Source organism: Mobula birostris, chromosome 2 (assembly GCF_030028105.1).
Source record: "Mobula birostris isolate sMobBir1 chromosome 2, sMobBir1.hap1, whole genome shotgun sequence".
In the NCBI taxonomy this organism is placed as follows: Eukaryota; Metazoa; Chordata; class Chondrichthyes; order Myliobatiformes; family Myliobatidae; genus Mobula; species Mobula birostris.
Window position 1 is genome coordinate 203,213,401 of NC_092371.1, and position 16,831 is coordinate 203,230,231.

A 16,831-nucleotide genomic window follows, 5' to 3' on the forward strand; every position below is an offset into this window, starting at 1 on the left:
TGTGAAATCATTAAAAATAATACAAAAATTCTTGCAAGTTTCAATGCGTGAAATATCTGCATTTCACGAAGGATGTCCTCACTAAAATCTGCTGCCCACTAGTGCCATAATTCCTCTTCAGAGAAGGGCAAGGCCAGCACTGCAAGATGAGTGTGAAATGTATACACCAGAATCCTTCAACACTTGAGTTGGATAGGTTTGCGATATCTCTCTATTTGTCCTCGGCAGTACAAAACTGTCACCAGTGTGCCTTCTGACCAAAGACAACTAAATACATTTCATTCTCTGTTACCAATGGATTCATGAGGTGCTCTTCCTCTGACACAAGATGCCATTGACTGCACAAAGGACACTTTACAGCAGCCAAATGCCAACCCTTGGGTTTACTGTAACATAAAAAAAAGGGAAGAGACTGAGTGGTCCAGAAGGTCACTATACTAATGTTGAGGGCCAATTTAACCTACAGTAGGCAAAATAATATCTTGCCATCTCCTACTGAGAAACTCAACTCATGACTTTCTATAAGGATCTCTGTTGGCATTAAAATCAAAGACCAGTTTGAAATCTGACATCAATAATTCACAAATATGCAATTTTTGACTTCTGAGTGACCTTCTAAAAAACAGGTCTGGGACAATCTTTCTTGTATGCACATAGAACAGCCAGTTTTATTTTTAATCAATGTCATTTCCCCTCATCCTGCACTACTTAATGGTTCAGCACTCAAACGATATTATTTGCCAGGCTCCTCTAAGGCACTCCATACCACCACTGTTTACCTTGCACAATATCCACACCGAAGATTGCGCCTTTGTAACACTTCCAACAAATTCTGCAGTCAGAACTTACTCCAAATGGATATTTGTCTATCCTCAACACAATTAGGATGGACCAGTGACATTGATGCTATCCCATACATTGTTGAGAACAACATTGGAGGAACATCTGATGGTCATCTGATTGGAGGAACGTCCAGAGTTAAGAGCAGATTGACATAGAATGCTAATACACAGAAAAAGATTCTTTGTTCCATCTGCCTGCACTCAGACCATAGCGCTCCATACCTCTCTCATCTATGTACTATCCAACTTCTCTTAAATGTTACAATTGACCTTGCATCTACACTTCCACTAGCAGCTTGTTCCACACTCACACCGTTCCTCCTCAGGTTCCCCTTAAATATTTCACCTTTCACCCTAAACCTATGACCTCTCATTCTCATCTTGCTGAACCTGAGGGGAAAAGCTTGCAAGTATTCACTCTTTTTTATGCCTTTTATAATTTATCAGAACCAAAATTCTTATCTGGATATCTCTGAAGGGCCATGGTCAAGATGGTCACTTTTCCTTGATGAGACCAGTGATCTCCTGCACCTTCAAATTCAGATTCACCCATGCCTGAACTGTTCTCAAAGTCGAGTTCAAGGTCCAGAGGACGCAGCCTCAGAATAGAAGGGCGTCACTTTATAACAGAGCTGAGGAGGAATTTCCTTAGCCTGAGGATGGTGAATCTGCGAAATTTATTGCCTCAGATGGCTATGGGTGCAAAGTCACTGGGTATATTTAAAGTGGAGGTGGATAGGTTTTTTGATTAGTAGGGGCATCAAAAGTTATAGAGAGAAGGCTGGGGAATAAGGGTGAGAGAAAAAATAAATCAGTGATGACAGCATGCCGAAACAGATACGATGGGCCAAGTGGCCTAATTCTACTCTAATGCCATACGGTCAGGTGGAATTTCCCTGTTAGCAACAGCAGGAAAGATCCTTACCCGCATCGTGAACAACCGACTCAAGCCTTTACCTGAGAAGATCCTTCTGGAGACACAAGCCTGTTTTAGACCATCACGTGGAGCAATCGACATGATCTTCACAATGCGACAACTACAAGAAAAATGTAGTGAACAACTTCAACCTTTGTACATGGCATTCATCGACCTTACCAAAGCCCTTGACTCGGTATCAAGGGAACTCCTATGGGATGTCCTATGGGATGTCCTATCTGCCTATGGATGCCCTGAAAAGTACATTCGAATCCTGAGACACCTCCACAATGGCATGCTTGCTACAGTCATGGTCAGCAACAGTAACTGTGAGCCTTTTCAAGTTAGATCAGGAGTAAAGCAGGGATGCATGATTGCCCCAACTTTGTTCACCATCTTCATTGCTACAATCATCCACATTATCAAGGACGATCTACCCCCAGGAATCAAAATTGTCTGCAGAACAGTTGGCAGACTTTTCAATATTGCCCATCTCAAGTCCAAAACGAAGACATCCATGAGTTCCCTCATCGAGTTCCAATACGCAGATGACAACATTGCAGCAGCTCTTTCAGAAAGCCACCTGCAACAGATATTGACTGCCTTCAGCCATGCATGTACGAAACTTGGACTTACCATCAATTCCAAGAAGACTCAAATCATCCATCAACCATCACCAATTGAGACAAATCGGATAGAACCATCAATTCAACTTGGCAAAACAACCCTGGAAAATGTGGACCACTTTGCATATCTTGGAAGTCACCTCTCCTCCAATGTCGACCTTAATGACGAGATCCAACATCGTCTTAAATGCGCTGGAACAGCTTTTGGACATCTCCGAACAAGAGTCTTTCATGATCGTGACATCCGAACAGACACCAAAATGTTAGCGTACAAAGCAATGGTAATCCCAAGGCTTCTGTATGCATCAGAAACCTGGACAACATACTGACAACATCTGAAGGCACTTGAAAAGTTCCATCAATGCTGTCTTTGAAACATCTTAAATATCAGCTGGGAAGATAGAAGAACCAACGTCAGCGTGCCAAATAAAGCAAAAACAACAAGCATTGAAGCCTACGTCTTCAAGAACCAACCAAGATGGAGCAGTTATGTTGTTCGGATGAAAGACGAACGTCTGCCGAAACAAATCTTCTACTCCCAGCTTAAAGAAGGTAAATGTAAAAGAGGCGGACAACAGAAGAGGTTCAAAGACGTCTTAAAAGCCAACATGAAGAAATTTAACATCGACATCAACAATTGGGAAACCAATGCCAAGGACAGGAAACTCTGACAAACCATCATCCGAGAGGAACAGCAACTTTCAAAGCCAACAGATGCTCAGAATTAGAAGAAAAGAGAAGAAAATGGAAAGAGAGGCAGCAACAACCAAAGCCCAATCTGCCATCTGGAACTACCTGTCTTGAATGCGGAAGAATTTTCAGAGCCAAGATTGGACTCATAAGCCACTTGAGAGCCAATAAGTAGATCAACAGAACGAAGACCATCATCCTCGAGCTCGAGAGATAGCACGACAACGACGACGGCAGGTGGGTGAACCCATGAAATGCATCTGGCCCAGAGAAGGCACCTGGCCAGTTGCTAAAGACCTGTGCTGATCAACTGGCTGGAATATTCACCGAGATCTTTAACCTCTCACTTCGGCATTTTAGGTCCCCACCGGTTTCAAGCAGGCTTCAATTATACCAGTTCCTAAGAAGACTGTGGTAAACTGCCTTAATAACTATGATCCAGTAGCAGTTACATCTGCAGTGATGAAGTACTATGAGAAGATGGTGATGAAATGTATCAACTCCTGCTTGAGAAGTGACCTGAATTCACTCCAGTTTGACTACCAGAGCACAGCAGATTGGCTCTTCACTCAACCCTGAAACCCTGGAACAAAGATGAATACATCAGGATGTTCTTTGTCAACTACCGCTCGGCATCCAGTACCATCATTGTCCATTATTAGGGACCCCCACTGCCCAGGACAGGCTCTCTTCTCACTGCTGCATCAGGAAGAAGGTACAGGAGCTTCTGGATTCACACCACCAGGTTCAGGAGCAGTTTATAACCCCTCAATCATCAGGCTTTTGAACCAAAGAGGATAACTTCACTCAGCTTCACTTGCCCATCATTGAAATGTTCCCACAAACTATGAAGTCACTTTCAAGGACTCTTCATCTCATGTTCTCAATATTTATTTCTTATTTATTATTATTCCATTTTGTATTTGCACAGTTTGTTATCTTTTGCACACTTTGCCTCTGGCAGCTGTGGAGGCTAAGTCTTTATGTATATTTAACGCAGAGGTAGATAGATTCCTGACTGGTCAGGGCATGAAGGAATACAGGGAGGAACCAGGAGATTGGGGCCGAGAAAAAAATAATATGTATATATGTACTTTGATGATAAATTTATGTTGAACTTTGAACTTTTGATTGTCATGTCTTAAGTAACTGTGGCTCTTTAGCCTTTTAGCCTCCGGGACATGCATGTCACTGCCGTATCTCACAAAAAAAAGTATGATTTATTTAGCACCGGTAATTCAATGCTTTTTTGGGCTTTCTCACATTCTGAAAAGATAACAGTATATGTGTCGCTTTAAATAATATGGACTGTGCAACATTGAGGAAATAATTTCAAACGGAGGAGACGGGAGGGTTGGAGTGATTTGTTTCCCAAAGACAAATGCTAATTCTGTTGCTCAGTTCTCTGCGAGCTGCCTGTTGCTCTGAACACGAAAGAGCGGCAGGCGGAACCTTAGGGCGAGAGCAGAGGGGCGGGGGGAAGGAGAGCGACGGCGGAGCGAAGTCGCTGGACACAGGAAGAGGTAAAAGGTAGAGAATGGCGAGGGGTGGGATGGCGATGTGGAAGAAACGGCAGAAGGGAGAGAGGATGTATTGGAAAAAAGACATTGAAAAATGGCGAGAGTCGGAGGGGAGAAGTGGAGTACAAAGTATAAGGAGCACAGTAGAGAGTGGGGATGGAGGAAGAGTTTAAGGGGAGGGAGAAGAGTGGATCTGCAAAGTGGAGGAGAGAAGGAAAAGGTGGGGAGGGGGGATAAGAGAGAGTGCAGCAGAGAGTATGACCAGAAGGATGGAACTGGTAGAGAAAGGAGGGAGGGAAGGAAGGAGGATGAACAAGTGAATGGGGGGGGGGGTTAGGGAGGGAAGTTGGATAAAGATGAGATGGAAGTTGGCAGTGTGTAAGGAGGCGAAGAATGTAAGCGTGAGAGGTATAGGCGAATGAAAAGAGGGAAAGGGTGGGGGGGGGGACTGAGGGCAGGGGCTGAGTGGGTGTACCTAGAGAGGGAGAGTGTAGAACAAGTTTAGTTGAGCAGGTGGATGCTTATAAAACTGGAACAGTGAAATTAGACTATTAATAATGCGGTGAGGTAGCATGTATGGATATAGCGATAATTTCAAAATATTTTGGGATAAAATAATGGAGACAGTAAGGAAAGAGACACTGAGTAAAAGAAAAGGGAAAAGGGTTGGGACGAGGACTATGACATCACCAGTAAAGGTGTTAATGGTTTACTGTTCCGGCAGTTAATGGAGGGTATTACACATTAATCATTGTTACTGTGTGAAACTTGAGGAAGCTACAGATAAATGAACTGACGTGCTCTTTAAAAAATATAATTGTCTTGATAACTTAAAAATCAAATTATGTCATAATATGTTTGTATTTTAGAAGTTATATCCAAGTAATCATTAATACAGCTTATATGATATGTTTACTATTACATGATGGCTTTTCAAGTGAGAGATCTGGTTCATACTGCTGTGATCCACAATCATTAAAATTATTTAATTATGCTGCTTTGGTTTAATTTATTTTGCTTTGATCTCTGTGCATTTACTTGAAAATGTAGTTGAAAATGAATTTAAGAACAAGGAAGTTATGCTGCAACTGTACAGGGTACTGGTGAGGCTGCACCTAGAGCACTGGGTGCAGTTCTGGCTACTTAGCAGAGGAAAGATTGGAGGTACACCAGATCCGGAGAGAAGGGGCTTGGCGTATGAGGAGAGAATGAGTTGCTGGGGATCCTACTTGCTGAATTTGATAAGGATGATAGGATAGCTAAGGGCACAGAAGAAAATGAATCTCAGGGTTGTATATGGTGACGTATATGTGCTTGCATAATAAATTTACTTTGAACTTTGAAGTTAAAGGCAGGAAAGCTGTTTCCACTTGTGAATAAGCCCGAAGATACTGGGATATAGATTTAGGACGGAGATGAAAAGAAACTGCTTTTCTCAGAGAGTAGCAATTCTTTGCCCAGGGAAGCAGTAGAGGCTATTTCATTAGACACGTTTGAGACACAGATAGATTTTTGCATAGCAGGATAACTAAGGTTCTGGAGAAAAGGTAGATTGATGGAGCAGAGGCCATGGCCAGATCTGTCATGTGGGCTATGTAAGCATTTAGTTGGGATGCACACTTTCCCTGTTCTGGTCAAGCATGCGAGGTGTGGAAGGGAATCGTAGGTAACAAGATGGCAGCTGTTGTGTACTAAATGTGAATGGAGAAAGTAAAGTTGTTAAAACAAAAGAACATTTTGTCTTTTTTGTTTGAGTGTTATTGAATGGTAGAGCAGGTTTGATGGACCAGGTGGCCTACCCCTGCTTTTTCTTGCGTTCATTGAGTGTAGAGTTAGTAGGTAAGGACAAGTATGAATTTGTTCTTGATCTGTGCAAGAGGAGAGGGGTGAGAGCTGAAATGTGGAAATAGATGAGATGTGTTCAAGGCCTCTGTCCATGGTAGAGTGAAATCTGTGGGTTCAGAAAGAAGGAAGACATCTGGAAGATACCTATGCCAAATCTCATTATCAGCCAATTTAACCGAAAAGAAGGAAGTAGGGTAATGGAATGGAGTCATGAGGAAGGGTGGGAGGAAGGCTTCTGAATATAGCTGAGGGAGCCTTTGACCTTGTAAATAATATTTGTGGCTACCCCGTATTCTGAGATGGAGAAGGAGGGGAAAACCAGCAATTGAGCATGTGAAAGTGACGTCAAGGTAGAATTTGGCAGAGGTGATGCCGTTTTTGCACTATATGTGATTGAATGAAGCAACACCAAATTAATGTACCAGATAAAAGAGTTTTTTTTGGAGGATTGAAGCAAAGACTGTCGCACATTTCCCACAAAAAGACCACTGGGCTAGTGTGAATATCCACAGCTACACCTTTGGCCAGGATAAAAGAGTGGAGTTGAAGGAGAAGTTGTGCAAAGTAGGACAAGTTCAGCCAAATGAATGAGTGTATCCGTGGCGGAGACCGGCTGTGTCTCTATTCATGGAGGAAGTGGTGGGGATTCCTTCCTGATTATTGGGTGGATGTGTAGATGCGGACGCTGCATCTGCAAAGCAAACTGCATTATGAAGGACCCCACACACCCCTCATATAAACCCTTCTCCCTCCTGCCATCTGGAACAAGGCACCGAAGCATTCAGGCTCTCACGACCATATGTAACAGTTTCTTCCCCCAAGCCATCAGACTCCTCAATAGTCAGAGCCTGGACTGATACCAATCTACTATACCCTCTACTGTGCCTACTGTCTTACTTATTATTTATTGTAGTGCCTGCACTGTTTTGTGCACTTTATGCAGTCCGGGATAGGTCTGTAGTCTAGTGTATTTGTGTTTTTTTTCTGAAGTAGTTCAGTGTAGTTTTTGTTTTGTTTCATGGTCCTGGAAAACATTGTCTCATTTTTACTATGTTCTGTACCAGCAGTTATGATTGAAATGTTAATAAAAAGTGACTTGACTTGAGAAGGATGCCCATGGTGAGTATGAATTCATTGGGATCAGGGAATTGGAAACAATTTGAGTGGAGGACAACATCTGTACTGTCTCAGACTTTTTTTTTCAGTTTTTGGGATCTGGTGATTATTGCCGAACCCCAAATGCACTTCAGTTGTAGGTAGCCAAACTCTTTCAGAGCCAATCGTATTGGTAGATCTGGAGTCACATGTAGGCCAAGAGGGGTAACAAAGGCTAATTACTAAGAATTGAAATGGCAAAGAATTTAGAGTTGTAGACTTATTAAAACAACTGGGAATTGTACCAAAATCAACTACACACTGCATTACTCAGTGGTGCACATGGTGAAAAGCCAGTAAAAATATTAAATCAGAAAATAATTATATGGATGTCTGAATCTGTGCAACATAGATTGAGCCCACATTCTTGGAAACCCTGAAGCCAGCTCACTCCAGTGAGTATTATGTCACAGTGCAATGGTATATTCATGTGCGGCTGCAAGGTAAGATGAAAGTCGTTTGGATATTTGCACAAGCTTAATTATGGAAAGGATAGAAGGTAGGATCATGGGCTTTAGTGGCAGATGAACAGAGGAAGGTGGTGGAGAGTATAGGGGGTTGGGTGCTCAACAGAATCAAATAAAGTATTTTCAACATTGCAACATCAGGGTTTGGCACCTGGCAGTGTAACATAGAAACAGTGCTCCAGATGTTACCCTCAAAATTACTTCTTCTTAAATAGTATTATGTCAGCATAATGGTGAAATTTATTAAAGCTCCGTAATGGGGTTGATCGTCAACAGATTGGTCACAGAGCAGCGTTGTCAGACTTTCCTGTGTAACTCCATGCTGTGTCCGTTTCAGTGTGACATTTTTCATGATTTATTGCGATATCTGGCAGATGCTGGCATTTAGCCTCCCAGCTGCAATATTGACTCCAAGCTCTTAAAGGGTCACAACCAATGTTCCCTCCCTCTAATTTTTAGTAGTCAGTGTGCGCAAAAATCTTACATTGTGCAAATTTTTTTCCTATGATACAAGTATGTGCGCACTGAATGCACACATGGCACAGTTTATGTAGGTTTACAAAAATTTGACATAAAACTGCATAGAATAACAACAAAATAACATACATATTTAAGTCACTCAGTTATTTTTTTCTCTCTCCTGTCTTTGACATTTACCCATTCTTTGTAAACTCTAATCTAGACTAATAGAACTTCCAACCAATTGATAGCTTTTGATTCTCATTAACATATTCAAATGACATTCACCTAAACGGTTTCTCAGCTTGTTTTTGAGTTGACTCATTGGACTAAAATCTCGCTGACAGTCCGCACTAGACACAAGAAAGGTTCCCCCAATGTCCATCAACTGTGCAAGGTCGCAAAACTTCATTTTGAAGTACAAATGCCACCATTTGAGCAAAGTTTGAAATCAGTTTGGATTTAATTTTTTCTTGCACGGAAAATTTGAAATCATTAAACTATCTAACTATTACAATATTTTCAGCTAGAAAATCATGATATTTTAGACATAAGGCATTAACTTGTTCATCGCCTAATGTGAAGTCACAATCTGCAATTGCAGAGAAATCAAAAGCTGACCATTCTTGTACCTCATCTTCAGGAAACCTTTCTTCTAAATTAACACAAAGACTATTTATAAAAGTCAACAGCGAACTTGTATCTACTGTGACGGCTTAGCAAAACTTTGACTTTGTCACTCCACGAAACATTGTCTCCCAGATATTGCTTTCTTGTTAATTCTGCCTCGCGCAAAATGAAGTGAATCATTCAGTGTCAGGCCACTTTTTTGCAGAATCTTGCACAGTGCAGCCAGTTCATCAAAGACATCACTTAAAACCTGTAAAGCTACTTTGTGATGTTTATCAATTTCTTGTGACAGCATTTAGCAACAGGGTCATTTGACTGATCTTTTTTCAATAAAAGCTTTGTAAGCTATCTACAGGATTTGAAACAGATCTTTGTAAATTTTACGATATGAACACTGTCCGCCAAAGATGGCTGCCGCCGTAATGCAGCTGTCCAAACTGGAACGGGAAAGGTGAGGTGACGCAAATTAGTGACATGCACTGTGGTATTTGAAAAACCGACTAGCTAGTTAACAGAAACATTTAGCTAAAAGATTTTCAATAAGTATAATGATTAATTACTACATTATTTTAGGTAACTAACCTTTTGTGCGCACATTAATTTCCTTTGCGCGCACACACGCGCACAGCTTAGAGGGAACATAGGTCACAACACAAAGTAAAGCAGCACTGTACCAGCTACTTCCTCAAGAAGGTGCTGGTGAATCATGCCAACATGTTCCTGGCTGCTTACAAAACTTTTAACTATATATGCTTCTGAATTACTCTCACTGCAATTTGCAGTATCGTAATTTCCCTTTAAGCAGCACACTTTTGAACTATCTTAATGAACTAGTAACTTCATGATCTTCTGAAAGATTCTGCGGAGTTTAGTCTCCAGCATACAGATATGGTACCTTTAAGCGGATGAAGGTACAATGCCATGAGGAGTGGAGGACTCTAAACCAGGCTGAAACACTGAAGAATGAAACTTCCTCAGTATCTTGTTAGAAAATGTATGGTTGCTGGAGAACAAGATTGAGGACCTAAGGGCAAGATAGCTGTATCAGCAGGACATGAGGATTTGCTGTGTTCTGTGTTTCAAGGAGACATAGCTCACTCTGGACACACCGGATGTGTTGGTAAGACCTGAGGAGACTGGACGGCTGATTCAGAGAAGTAAATGGTGGGGGTCTGTGTTTCATGAAAACCTCTGTGGTGCTCAGACACAGAGGTCTAGGCATGCTTTTGTTCCCCCAACCTGGAATATCTGATGGTTAAATGCTGACTGTTCTACTTACCAAGAGAGTTCTCCCTCATGATTCTGACTGCAGTTTGCAAACTGCCAAAAGCAGATGTTAAATGAGCACTTGATGTATTGAATGCCACTATGAGTGAATAAGAAACAGCCTACCCTCAAAATTTATTATCAAAGTACATGTATGTCATCATATACAAACCTAAGATTCATTTTCATGTGGGCATACTCAATACATCCAATAAACATAACAGAATCAATGGAGGACCACATCAACATAACGGACTGCCATTGTGCAAAAGACAAATGCAAAAAGAAAGCAATAAGCAATAAATATTGAGAACATGTGATGAAGAGTCCTTGAAAGCGAGCCCATAGGTTGTAGGAGCAGTTCAGTGATGAGGCAAGTGAAGTTATTCCCTTTGCTTCAAGAGCCTGATGATTGAGGGGTAATAACTGTTCTTGAACAGGTGATGTGAGTGCTGAGGCTCCTGTACCTTTTTCCCGATGGCAGGAGCAAGAAGAAAGTATGACCTGGGTGGTGGGGATTCCTAATGATGGATGCTGCTTTCCTGCGACAATGCTCCATGTAGATGTATTCAGTGGTGGGGAGGGCTTTACCAGTAATGGACTGGGCTGTATCCAGTACTTATTGTAGGATATTCCTTTCAAGGGCATTGGTGTTTCCATACCAAGCTGTGATGCAGCCAGTCAAGACAACACCACACATTTATAGAAGTTCGTCAAAATTTTAGATGTCATACTGAATTTTAACAAACTTCTAAGGAAGTTCTACCCTGATGCCTTTCAAATCATTGTCAAGGACTTCAGTCAGATGCGTTTGAAGAAAAATCTGCTCGATTATCATCAACATATCACCTGCAGCACCAGAGGTTACAACACAACTCGACCTCTGTTGCACTACAATTAGAAATGACTACCATTTCGTGCCTAGACTGCACTTCGGGGAAATCTGATCACTTTGCTGTCCTATTTGCAAAAAGGCAGAGGCTAAAGAACAGGGCTTAAGAGATGAGAACAATAAAAAAAAAGTGCTCGCAGGAATCTGAGGAGTGGTTAGAGGATTGTTTTGAGCCGATAAACTGGGCTGTGTTCAAGGACTCATCAGAAGATCTGAACAAATACAACATGGTTGTCATGAACTTTATAACTATAGCCATAGACAGTGTATCCATACAAAATCATTCAGAGGCTTGCCTAATCAGAAGCCCTGGGTAAATTACAAGATCCACTATCTGTTGAGGTCCAGGTCAGTGGCATTCGTGTCTGGCGACCAAGTATGATAAAAGAGGTCCTGGTCTGGAAAGCCATCGTAAGTGTGAAGTGGCAACTCTGGACCAAACTTGAATCACTGAAGGATGCTGGCCAGCCATGGTGGGGCTTGGATGCTATCAACTTCTACAAAATCAAACCAAGTAACAAAGGTGACAGCAAGGATTTACTCCCAGATGAGTTTGATGCCTTTTATGCTTGCTTTAACCATCAAAGTGTGGGGGTATCTTCACCAACTTCTATGGCCCTGATGATCCTGTGATTTCATTCTCTAGGGTCAACGTGAGAGCATCCTTCCGGAGAGTGAACCCATGGAAAGCATTCAGCCCAGGTTGCATATGCTGATCAACTGGCTGAAGTGTTCACTCAGATCGTTAGCCTCTCATTTCAGCAGTCGAAGGTACCCCCACCTGCTTCAAGCAGGCTTCAATTATATCAATTAAAGATCGTGGTAACCAACCTCAATGTCTATTGTCCAGTAACAAATACATCCACAGCCATGAAATACCTTGAAAGGTTGGTGATGAAAAATATCAGCTCTTGCACTGAGAAGGGACTTGGATGCACTCCAATTTGTCTACCATCACAAGTCAACAGCAAATCACATTTCATTGGCTCTTCACTCAATCCTGGTACATCTGGACAGCAAAGATGCATGTATTAGGATTCTCTGCCTTGACTACTGCTCAACATTTCATACTATCATCCCCTCAATACTAATCCTTGATTTCCTTCTTTATAGACCTCAGTCAGTCAGTTTGGATTGGCAACATTTCCTTCAGCACAAGTGAACCACAAGACTGTGTGCTGAGCTCTCTGCTCTGCTTGCTTTATGCTTATGACAGTGAGGCTGAGTACAGCTCCAATGCCATGTTTAAGTTTGTTGCTAAGACCACTGTCATTGGCCAAATCAAGAGTGGTGAGAAACCAGCAAAGAGGAGGGAGATTGAAAATCTGGTTGGGTGGTGCCACAACAACCTTTACTCATATCAGCAAGACCAAGAGCCAATTCATGCTCTCTTCTCACTACTGACATCAGGAGATGGTACAGGAGCCTCAGGACCTGCACCAAGTTCAGAAACAGTTAATACTCCTCAACCATCAGGCTCTTGAAGAGGGTATAACTTCACTCACCACATCACCGATCTGGATTCACTTTCAAGAAGCCTTCATCTCATGTTCTGGGAATTTATTTATTTATTATTTCGCTTTCCTCCCCACCCCCCACCCCCCTTTTTGTATTTGCACAGTTCTTTTTCTCACATTAGTTGTCCGTCTTATGGGGTCAGGTCTTTCATTGACTCCATTGTGCTTTTTTGTATTTATTGTGATTGCTGTCAAGAAAATCTCAGGATTTTGTATGGTGACATATATGTACGTTAATAAATTTACTATGAATTTATTGAATGGATGCTACTACTATGGGAAGAGGGTTGAGGAATGCTCTCTAGAAATTAGAAGTATCTAGATAGGGGTTAGCATATTCTTTGTGGGAGGAAACCGACCCTCCAGGACTGTAGACTGTTAATTTCAACAGGAAACTATCAGTGATGTATTTGTAACAAGTGATACTACTTGAATGGAATATGCATTTTGAGGAGATGTGCTGTGCGGGTAAATGTCATTATCATCTCTGCCTGTGCCCTGAACTAGAGGAAAGAAAATGGAACTTTTTTTCTTCTGAACGATGTAATTTGGATTTCTGTAACACTTAACCGATTTTCACGCATGTAAAAGATCAACTTGGAATGAACTTGAGGCTAAGAGATTGAGAGGGGCAGTGGCCCTGACCTCTGTGGGCAAGACAGTGAAATAACATGGTGCTTAATAATGCAGATCAGAGTGATCAACAAGGACAAAAAGAACGCAGTCTTTCAGGGGAAATGTGATTAATAAAGTCTGGTTAGTGGGTGAACTGTCAACTTTTAGACCAGTACAGGTGAAAATCACTCTAGATGCAACATTTATATGTTCCACTACTGTTTTTGACAATGGATTAAGTTTTGTACCAAATTAAACATGTTAGGGCAATGACGATCTCACTGCCCTAATAATGAAGGATTAAATTACCTAATAGGTGTTGATACATTCAGAAATGGGTACAATGGTGTTTTCCTCTACCTTAAGCTGATTTTTTGATTCTTCAACTGCAAAACCTATTTCAGTTTGAGTTACATGAGGACATGTTTAGGCTAGAAACGATCAGAACTTGGTAGATAAGATCAGAAAAAGAACTGGTAAATCGCAGATTCAGATGTTTAAAATCTTGGTTAAATGTGATAATTGCTTGAGATCTCCTCACTGTTTAATGGATTTTGTGAATCTTCCATTACTTTATGTTCAAAGAATCAGATCTAAGTGAGTCATTGGGGGTGTCGGGAGGGGCATAGCACCTGAGGAAAGGAAACCAGTTTAAATATTAACACTTCTTAACTCCAGGGAGCATGTCCTTAACTTTTATTATACGGTATCTGCATTTTAAGTATTTGTTATATTCACGATGTTATTATAGGACAAGATTTAAAAGATCAAAAGTTTTATAAATCTGTATTAAGGTTCAAGACAAGATTGTTTCTTAAGTATACAAGTAATTAATTGGAAAAATTAACTTGATTTCTAGCTAACCAATACTTCATCCATCTAGGTTATTTTACTGTAAATTTCCTTAATGCACTAACCCTTGGGTTGTTTATATTTAATGAGACTTGTACTTCCTAATAGAATTCCACACAACATATACATTTGTCAGTACTCCCAATATGTTCCATGGACTTTTTGTGGATAGGGATCTCTTTCAACTTGCTCAACACCCAGTTTTACATCTTCTGACTCGTCTTCATCTTAAATTCTTGTGAAAGTATTCTATCATTTTATGGAAGCTGATGATACAGCTTTCTGCATAGTGATGAAAAAGTGGATATATTTCAAGTACAAGGGAGAGAATATTTGCCCTTGATTCCTCCACAGTTAGACATTGCAAGACTAAAGAGGATTTTCTCATTTTACTTTAATCCAAGGTACAAATTTTAGTTCAGTTTCTTGTTTTACTCCACTCTTGATTTCTGAGGTTGCTGTGTCTGTTTCTCTCTGCTGTGTGAAGTTGGTGGAAATTGCCAGGCGATGCGAGTGGAATGGAGGATGAGTTTAAAATCTTGCACAGCATTGAAATTTAAAACATTTGTCTCAGAGAAAAATGAATGAGCTCATTCAGTAATTTTTATAATGCAACAATTGTTGCAGGTTCTAAAGGACAAGTGCATAGGATTGATTTGGGTCACAGAGTTTGTAAATTAGATTGAGCCTGATTGTACTCAATCTGCTATGTGGATAGTGCCACCTGCTGTTGTAGCACCTCTAGAATCCTAAAACGCTCACTGGCTTTAATATGTAAAAATTAATTGCTAGAAACAATCAAAACTTGGTAGATAAGATCAGGAAAAGAATCCGTAAATCCTAGAATCAGATGTTTTAAATCTTGGTCAAGTGTAAAGGAAATCTTTTCCCAGTTTTATTCTCATGAGGTATGTTGTTTTGAGTGGTCCATAATACTGATTTTATAAACAGTTTGAAAATTATTTAGAAAAATAAATGTCATGCTGCAGCAAGTTATGGTGTTAACATTTCTTCAGCAGTTGTCATGGTATTGAGTGTGGCACAGAGAATGGTTGCTTCAGTTTGAGGTTAACTCAACAAAGAGCAGTTTAATCCCATCCAAACCATAACTCAGGTAAGTATGTTGATCTTACATAAAACTTGTCAAAACAAACATTTTAATCTCATGAGGGAAAATGTTAGTTTATTCATGAGGTACGTTTAATAATAAGTGAGATAAAGCTTTACATTGCCACTAAATTATCCACTTTGGTGGTAAGAACAGGAAGGCAGATTATTATTTAAATGGAGTCAAGTTAGGAAAAGGGGAAGTACAACGAGATCTAGGTGTTCTTGTACATCAGTCACTGAAAGCAAGCATGCAAGTACAGCAGGCAGTGAAGAAAGCTAATGGCATGCTGGCCTTCATAACAAGGGGAATTGAGTATAAGAGCAAAGAGGTCCTTCTGCAGCTGTACGGGGCCCTGGTGAGACCGCACCTGGAGTACTGTGTGCAGTTTTTGTCTCCAAATTTGAGGAAGAACATTCTTGCTATCGAGGGAGTGCAGCATAGGTTCACAAGGTTAATTCCCGGGATGGCGGGACTGTCATATGTTGAAAGATTGGAGCGGCTGGGCTTGTATACTCTGGAATTTAGAAGGCTGAGAGGGGATCTTATTGAAACGTATAAGATTATTAAGGGATTGGACACGCTGGAGGCAGGAAGCATGTTCCTGCTGATGGGTGAGTCCAGAACCAAAGGCCACAGTTTAAGAATAAGGCGTAGGCCATTTAGAACAGAGTTGAGGAAAAACTATTTCACCCAGAGAGTGGTGGATATATGGAATGTTCTGCCCCAGAAGGCTGCGGAGGCCAAGTCTCTGGATGCTTTCGAGAAAGAGATGGATAGAGCTCTTAAAGATAGCGGAATCAAAGGTTATGGAGATAAGGCAGGAACTGGATACTGATTGTGGATGATCAGCCATGATCACAGTGAATGGTGGTGCTGGCTTGAAGGGCCGAATGGCCTACTCTTGCACCTATTGTCTATTGTCTAAACAAGCCTTGTGTTTAGCTTGCTTTGAAAGAATTTTTTTAAATGTTAAGCACAGTTAAAATTACAGTAAATTGGTTAAATTAGTTTTCAAATTAAGTTAACATTTTATGTGCTAATGACAGACATTATTATCTGTACAAGATCATGGCACTTTATATGCAGTATATTCTGTTTAGTTATAAACCTAGCATGCTGTAAATCTTTGTACAGTTGTCCAAAGGAAAATATTTTGTCAAATGAGGCATCCACAAAATATATAATAAATTTTTTAAAAATCAAGAGTAAATTCTATCATTTAAACTCTCATTTGTAAAATCAAAACTAGAGAATGTAGATTTATCAGTATCGTATTTTTTCTTTGATAACTTTTAAAATTTTGTGCGCCATTGTTACTGTGGAACTTTCTGGGTGAAATTACTGAGCCTGAGTAGAGGAACCAAACTGACATGTGGTTGAAATGACAAGATCATCAAACTAGTCTGGGTCAACATCTGTTTTTGGTTT

General features: G+C 40.7%; 1 protein-coding gene across 3 annotated transcripts in view; it reads left to right on the forward strand.

The window, feature by feature from the left end:
* The first annotated feature begins 4,543 nt into the window (after positions 1-4,543).
* ldah (lipid droplet associated hydrolase) overlaps positions 4,544-16,831 on the forward strand; it is a 326,412-nt gene continuing 314,124 nt past the window's right edge. Inside the window, exon 1 of one of the 3 annotated variants that reach the window (XM_072251329.1) lies at positions 4,544-4,597. The gene's annotated coding sequence lies outside the window, so the exon portion shown is untranslated. Of the gene's footprint in view, positions 4,605-7,534; positions 7,559-16,831 lie in introns of those variants that run through there. The other 2 variants (XM_072251330.1, XM_072251331.1) reach the window with 2 other exon arrangements.